Source organism: Oryctolagus cuniculus, chromosome 7 (assembly GCF_051225735.1).
Source record: "Oryctolagus cuniculus isolate XC-2025 breed Fujian yellow rabbit chromosome 7, ASM5122573v1, whole genome shotgun sequence".
NCBI classification, from domain to species: Eukaryota; Metazoa; Chordata; class Mammalia; order Lagomorpha; family Leporidae; genus Oryctolagus; species Oryctolagus cuniculus.
The window spans coordinates 120,742,534-120,751,091 of record NC_142873.1 but is presented as its reverse complement, the minus strand read 5'-3'; positions in this window follow the sequence as shown (position 1 = coordinate 120,751,091).

The following is an 8,558-nucleotide window of genomic DNA, read 5'->3' as shown; positions in this document are numbered from 1 at the left end:
GGCAGCTCATGACAAGCGCCTTGGGTGATTGCTGAAGTCATAAACAAGAGTGTCAATGGTTAAATCAACAACAGGAGTCACTGTGCACTTAATCCCCATGTGGGATCTCTGTCCTTAATGTGTTGAACTATGTGAATTAACGGCATAGCTAGTACTCAAATAGTACTTTATACTTTGTGTTTCGGTGTGGGTGCAAACTGTTGAAATCTTTACTTAGTATATACTAAGTTGATCTTCTGTATATAAAGATAATTTAAAAATGAATCTTAAGAATGGGATGGGAGAGGGAGTAGGAGATGGGATGGTTTGCAGGAGAGAGCGTGGTTATGGGAGGAAAAACTGCTATAATCCAAAAGTTGTACTTTGAAAATTTATATTTATTAAATAAAAGTTTTCTAAAACAAAAAAAGAAGAAGAAGAAGAAGAAGTAAGCTTAGGGGCTGGTGCTGTGATGTAGTGGGCTAAATCTCTGCCTGCAGTGCCGGCATCCCATATAGGCGCCGGTTCTAGTCCCAGATGCTCCTCTTCCGATCCAATTCTCTGCCATGCCCTGGGAAAGCAGTAGAAGATGGCCCAATTGCCTTGGCCCTGCACCCACGTGGGAGACCCGGAGGAAGCTTATGGCTCCTGGGTTCAGACTGGCTCAGCTCCGGCCACTGCAGCCATTTGGGGAGTGAACCAGCAGATGGAAGACCTTTCTCTTTATCCCTTTCTCTGTAACCCTACCTCTCAAATAAATAAATAAAGTATTTTTTAAAAATTAGGCTTATCCTTAATTCTATTTCCCCATGAACTTTTGGAAGCCCCCTCATATGCTTAATGAATGTCACTTCATCTTTTTTTTTTTAATTAATTTATTTATTTGAAAGGCAGAGTTACAGAGAGAGGTAGAGACAGAGAGAGAGAAGTCTTCCATCTGCTGGTTCAGTCCCCAAATGACCACAAGGTCCAGAGCTGAGCCGATCTGAAGCCAGGAACTAGGAGCTTCTTCCAGGTCTCCCATGTGGGTGCAGGGGCCCAAGGGGCTGCTATCCCAGGCACATTAGCAGAGAGCTGGAGTGTAGAGCAGCCGGGACTTGAACCCACATCTGTGGAATGCCAGCACTGCAGGCAGGGTCTTTAACCCACTGCTCCACAGCACTGGCTCTGGATTTTATATATATATATTTTTTAAGATCTACTTATTTATCCGTTTGAAAGACAGAGTCCCCCCACCCACACACACACACTTTTTATGTGCTGATTCACTGTGCAAATACAACAGCCCGGGCCATGCCAAAGTCGGGGCCAGGAACTCCATCCAGATCTCTAATGTGAGTGACAGGAACCCAAGTACTTGAGCCATCTTCCCCCCCCTTCCTAGGCCCATTAGCAGGTGACTGGATTGGAAGTGAAGTAGCTGGGACTCAAAAGTGGCCCTCTGATGTGAGAGGCCAGCATTGCAAGCCAAGAGAGGAGTGCTTTTTGGTTTTTGTTTTAAAGACTTATTTATTTACTTGAAAGTCACAGAGAGAGAGAGAGAGAGATCTTCCATCTGCTGGTTCACTCCCCAAATGGCTGCAATGGTCAGGGCTGAACCAGGTTTAAGTCGAGTCAGGATCTGGATCAGAAGCGGAGCAGCTGAGTCTCGAACCAGCACCCATATCGGATGCCGGCACTGCAGGCAGCGGCTCCTGTCAGTTCATCTTTTTAAAAAGTCATTGTATTAGTCATTTGGGCATTGACTATGCTCACTCACTTCACTACCTGACCTTCCCTTTGTGCCTCTCATTTAGCGGGAGGTACGGTTACTGTGTGCTAATTACAAGTAAAAAAAAAAATTGTGGGAGGTGAGGCAGTGAAATTAGCACTCAGCTCCCCTTAAACGTGCATCTCCCATTAAATGTAATGCTTGTCCCAATTCAACACTCAATAAATTGGTTTTCAAAAAATATCTGTCGCAGCCCAGCCAGAGAACCCTCTGCTCTGAAACTGAAACTCGAGAGGAGCTGGTGAGGAGGAATTTTACACCACTACACCTAAGACCAAAGGCGCTGAGGCACTCGCTCTCCTGCTACAGCTGCTACATTGCATCTCACGCTTGATGGCAGACAGAGGCTTAACCTACTAAGCCACAACGCTGGCCCGCACTTTGACTTCTTACCTCTTTGAGGGGCCAGGACCTGATTCAGAAATTAAGGCACACAGGCCGACATCAGGCGCCCATGGCAGAGAGCAGAAAGAGCTGAGGTCAAGTTCTCCTGGCTCTTACAAGAGCAATGATTGTACTCACGAGGGTTCTACATTTGTGACCTAATTATCTCCCCAAGTCTCTGCCTCCGAATACCCTCACTTTGGGGACTAGGCCTCAATGCATGAATTTTGGGGACACACAAACATTCAGTCCATAGCAAGAACCAAAATGTCAAGGACCAAGCCACTCTGGAGTGGGATGGTCTGATTCTACTGCTTCTCTTGGGCTCCTTTTGTCCTGAGGTTTCCACGTGGCTGAGCTGACACGGCTGCCTCAAGCTTGCTCAACTCTCCATGGCTTCTTAGCTTCAGCTCTCACTGCTGTCAAGCCTGATCCAAATCCGTATTTCAGGAGAGTTTCTGATAGGTCTCCATGGCAGCTACCCATCCTGGACACAATCACCTAGAGTTATGAGGGTTACGCATGCCCAAATGTGGTCACCAGGGCCACCGAGGGTGTGTCCTCTTAGGAATGGCATGGGCGGAGCAAATGTTCAAGCTGTCCGCACTGACTGAGGGGAGCCAGTGGGGGGAGAACTGACTTCAATCTGGAGGTCGATGCATTTGAGAGGATGCTGAGCCAATCAGAGGAAATGGCTTATGAGGGAGGGGCAGACATCAGGAGGAAAGACAGCGCAACAGAGGCGTCAAGACTGCAGGCTTGGGGCCTGCAATGTGGTATAGCAAGTCCCTGCCTGCAGCACCAGCATCCCATATGGGCGCCGGTTCAAGTCCTGGCTGCTCTACTTCCTATGCAGCTCCCTGCTAATGCACCTGGGAAAGCAGTATAGGGTGACCCAAGTCCTTGGGCCCCTGCACCCACTTAGGAGACCTGGACGAAGCAGCTCCTGGATCCTGGCTTCATATTGGCTCAGCTCTGGCCATTGTAGCCATTTGGGGAGTGAACCAGGGAATGGAAGACCTCTCTCTCTCTCTCTATTTCTCTCTGTGTCTCTACCTCTCTCTGTAACTCTGTCTTTCAAATAAATGAATAAATCTTAAAAAAAAAAAAACCTGCAGGCTTGGGGGTACAGGCCTGAACTTTGAGTTGGAGCAGTGGCTGAGACTTCCACATCAGAAAATACTCATTTCAAGCATTTATCATTCTTGGAAATTTCTTTATTCTCTTTTCCACCAGAATGAAATTTCCATTAGAATAAGGACTTTGTTATGTTGACTGCCTTGCACCTAGTAGGTACTCAATAAATGCTGCCCAAAGGAGTGGACAAATGAGCATGCCAGGTTCTACACTGCGGAGTGAGGACAAAGGGTGGGCTATCTTAATTACCTCATTCCTCCAAGGATTGTGACCATTATTTTAAGCCAGAGAACCTGACACTTCAGCCTGCATACTTAGTAGGGAGTGTAGGGAGAGCCTGGCTCTGGGAAGCTGGGTGTTTAGGCATGGATGAGGGATGATAGGGTGGAATCATAACAGAGGACCTCATGGGCCTAGAGGCCGTCCCTGCAGAGACCCGGGGTGGTGCAGGGATCATGTGGTGATGCGGTGGGAATGTGTTTCCCAGTGAGATAGGAATTCAAAGCAGGGATGTACATAAAGTGCAAAAATAGGAGCGGGATTTATTTGTTTACTTATCTGTTATTATTTTTAAAGATTTATTTATTTGAAAGAGTTATAGACAGAAATAAAGAGACAGAGAGATTGACCTTCCATCCACTGGTTCACTACCCAAATAGCTACTATGGCCAAAGCTGGGTCAGGCTGAAGCCAGGAGCCTGGAACTTCTTCCATGTCTCCCACGTGGGTACAGGAGCCCATCTTCCATTGCTTTCCCTGGTGCATTAACAGGGAACTGGATTGGTAGTGGAGCGGCCGGGACTCAAGCCAGCACCCGTATGGAATGGCAGTGTTGCAGGCAGTGTCTTTACCCACTACGCCACATTGCTGGCCCCAGATGGAGAGTGAGCACACATTTAGATGGGAGTACAGCATTCTCAGGAAGAGAGCTGATTACCAAGAAGAAAATTTGCTTCCAAAAAGAGAATGAAGAAGGGAGAGAAATGATCCACTCCTAATCACCTCCCAAAATCAACATTCCCAAATTCCATTGTCAGTGGAAATAAACAGGTTGTACTTTCATTCGTGGAAAAATATGAGGGACCTAGGCCTGGGAAACACAGTCCCAGGGACTTCTAAAGAGTCTTGGTGAGGCTGGCGCTGTGGTGTAGTGGGTAAAGTCTCCATCTTCAGTACTGGCATCCCATATGGACCCTGGTGCAAGTCCCAGCTGCTCCACTTCCAACCCAGCTCTCTGCTGTGGCCTGGGAAAGCAGTGGAAGATGGCCCAACTCTTTGGGCCCCTGCACCTTCATGGGAGATTTGGAAGAAGCTCCTGGCTCCTGGCTTCAAATTGGCACAGCTCCCTCGGGCCGTTATGGCCATCTGGGGAGTGAACCAGAGGAGGGAAGACCTCTCTCTCTCTCTCTCTCTCTCTTTCTCTCTGCCTTTGCCTCTCTGCAACTCTGCTTTTCAAATAAGTAAATAAATAGATAAATCTTTATCAGAAAAAAAAAAAAAAAGCCTTGGGACCTTTCCCAAGGTGGTCAGAGTTTATATATTGCACAATGAGAGTACATTGGCTTGGCTGGAAAAGGAAGGCTTTAGATAAGGGAGGGTGTAAGAATTGCTCATTGGCTGGAGATTACATTCTTTAGAATATGATTGGCTACAGCACTTCAACAGACAGGGTATTGCTAATCAAAAGAGGCTATTGATTAATTTCAAGGAGGCTGTTTCTGGATTAGATAAGGAATAGATAGACAAGGAACAGAGGATTGTCCAGTGGCTAAGAGGAAATATAGCCTTTGTGGACATCAAGTTGACCTGACAGATAAGGCTGGCAGCCCCATCTGGCCACTCCTCAGAGAAGGCTCCTTAGGTTTTGTTTTTTTATTTCTTTTTTCTAAATGATTTGCAGGTTTTTTAGGGGAATTTGTTCTCACTATTAACATATGAATTTGAGGATTGAGTCTCCAACACATGAACCTGTGGAACACATTCAAACCATAGCATTCTACCTCTGGACCCATCTCACATACAGTTTGTGTCCATCTCACATACAATATTTGTTCCATTCCAACGCCCTGAAAGTCTTAACTCATTCCAGCACCAGCTCAAAACCCCAAAGTCCAGAGTCTTATCTGAATCAGATATGGGTGAGACTAAAAGCATGCCTGGGAGCCAGCTCCGTGGCGCAGGTTAATCCTCCGCCTGCAGCACCAGCATCCCATATGGACACTGGTTCTAGTCCCAGTTGCTCCTCTTCCAATCCAGCTCTCTGCTGTGGCCTGGAAAAGCAATAGAAGACAGCTCAAGTCCTTGGGCCCCTGAAACCATGTAGGAGACCAGGAAGAAGCACCTGGCTCCTGGCTTCGGATAGGCATAGCTTCAGCTGTTGCAGCCATTTGGGGAGTGAACCAAACGAAGGAAGATCTTTCTCTCTGTAACTCTACCTCTCAAATAAATAAATAAAATCTATATATAAAAAAAGCATGCCTGGAGGGGCCAACACAGTGGCTTAGTGGGTAAAGCTGAAGCCTGCCTGGTTGGCATCCCATATGGGCACCGGTTTGAGTCTTGGCTGCTCGACTGTCGCTCCCCCATTCGCGGAGGAATGACACAGGACCCTGCGCTGTTCTTTTGTCTGCTCGGCCCTTCCCGGGTTTGCTGCTGGTCCTTCCCAGGTTGGCTGCTGACCCCTCCACCTCCGTGGAGGGGCGGTTTCCCCTGCCACTTTCCCCTTCAGCGGGGGAGTGGCACACCGCCGGCCGGCTCTCTCGGGGGCTGCTCAGATGTTATCCTGATGTTCCCCTTAGATGTTCCTGGTGCATGTTGTCTCTCTCCTCCTTTATAGTCCTCTTCCACCAATCCCAACTCTGCTACCCACACGCCGAGTACGCTGCTCTCCTCCAATCAGGAGCAGGATCAGCTCCTGCAGGTCATCACTCAAGTTGGCGAGAGGCAGCTGCGTAGAAGTTGTTTACTCCCTTCTCAGCGCCATATTGTGGGAGAGCAGATGCATAGAATAAGTCTTAATTCCAGTAACTTAGTCTAGTCCAAGTTGCTCCCCACACTCCACTTCTGATCCAGCTCTCTGCTATGGCCTGGGAAAGCAGTAGAAGATGGCCCAACTCCTTGGGCCCTTGCACCTGCGTGGGAAGACCCAAAAGAAGCACCTGGCTCCTGGCTTCGGATCAGTGCTGCGTGGCCAATTGGGGAGTGAACCAGCAGATGGAAGACTTCTTTCTTTCTCTCTGCCTCTCATTCTCTCTCTGTGTAACTCAACTTTCAAGTAAATAAGTAAATCTTTTTTTAAAAGTATGTCTGGGGCAAATTTACTCTAGACATGTGAAATCAAATGAGTTATGTGCTTCCAAAAATACACAAGTAGAGATTCCCATCCCTGAAGGGAGAAGCAGGCAAAGAGAAAAGAGTAACAAGTCCCACTTAAGTACAAAACCCACAGGAAAAACCATGTTAAATTTTAAGTCTTGCAGAAGAATCTTTCCTGATTCCATGTGTCATTTAATTGCCCCGAAAACCTGGAGCAGTTCCATCCCTAGGGCTCTCCTGGGGTCCCCCCCACATTTCAGTTCTCACAGATCAGTCTCACGTTTGCAGCTCTCCAGGCTGGGGTTATACATTGGTAGCTCTACAGTTTTGGAACCTTGGTGCTGGCCTTGCCCCTTCAGGTCCACTGAACACTGCCTTTCTTGTCTGAGAAAAGATCAGACTCAAAGCATGGCTTCTACTGAATGCAAATTGCTTTTGCACCATTGTAAAATAAAAAAAATTCTAAGTTGAGCCATCATAAGTCTGGTACTTTCTGAATTCACTGTACTACAAGAAAACAAACCTGTCAGCCAAGAATCCTATACTCTACAAAACTGTGCTTTGACAGTGAGGAAGAAATTAAGACATTCTCAGATACGCACACACCAGAGGGATTTGTTACAACTAGACCTGCGCTGAAAGAAATGCTCAGGAGGCATTGCACCACAGCGGGGTAGGCTGCCGCGTGCGATGCCTTCACCCCATATCGGAGTGCTTGGGAGGGAGTCCCATCTGCTGTTTCTGATCTAACTTCCTGCTAATGCATCCTGGGATGCAGCAGGCCATTGCTCACGTACCTGGGTCCCTGCCACCAATGTGGGAGACCTGGATTGAGTTCTGGGCACCTGGCCTTAGCCTGGTCCAGACCTGGATCTGGTGGGCATTTGGGGAGTGAAACAGAAGATGGAAGACCTCTCTCTCTCTTTCTCTCTCTCTCTCAAAGAAGAACTAAAAAGGAAAATTAGAAATTATTTAGAAATGCAAACACAAAACTTATGGAATGCAGTGAAAATGGTGCTAAGGCAGAAACTTACAGCTATAAATGCTTATATTAAGAAAAACCTTGGAGCCAGTGCAGTGGCATAACACATAAAGCCGCCACCTGCAGTGCCCACATCCCATGTGGACACTGGTACAAGTCCCGGCTGCTCCACTTCTGATCCAGCTCTCTGTTATGGCCTGGGAAAACAGTGGAAGATACCCAAGTCCTTAGGCCTCTGCGCCCTGTGGGAGACCCAGAAGAAGCTCCTGGCTCCTAGCTTCGGATCAGCTCAGCTCTGGCCATTGCAGCCATCTGGGGAGTGAACCAGTGGATGGAAGATTTCTCTCTGTTTCTCCCTCTCTATCTATAACTCTGCCTCTCAAATAAATAAATAAATAAATCCTTAGGGAAAAAAAAAAGAAATGAACTATCAAACCATGAAAAGACATGGAAGAAATTTAAATATCAAATTTAAATATCAAATATGGCCAGCGCTATGGCTCAATAGGCTAATCCTCCGCCTTGTGGCGCCGGCACACCGGGTTCTAGTCCTGGTTGGGGCACCAGATTCTGTCCTGGTTGCCCCTCTTCCAGGCCAGCTCTCTGCTATGGCCCAGGAGTGCAGTGGAGGATGGCCCAAGTCCTTGGGCCCTGCACCCCATGGGAGACCAGGTGAAACACCTGGCTCCTGGCTTCGGATCAGCGCAATGCGCCGGCAGCGCACCGGCTGCGGCAGCCATTGGAGGGTGAACCAACGGCAAAAGGAAGACCTTTCTCTCTGTCTCTCTCTCTCACTGTCCACTCTGCCTGTCAAAAAATTAAAAAAAAATTTTTTAAATACATTAAATTACTAAGTGAGAGAAACCAATCTTTTTTTTTTTTAAGAGTTATTTTTATTTATTTGAAAGACAGAGTTAAAGAGAGAGGTAGAGCCAGAGAGAGAGAGAGAGGTCTTCCATTCCACTGGTTCACGCCCCAAATGACTGCTAT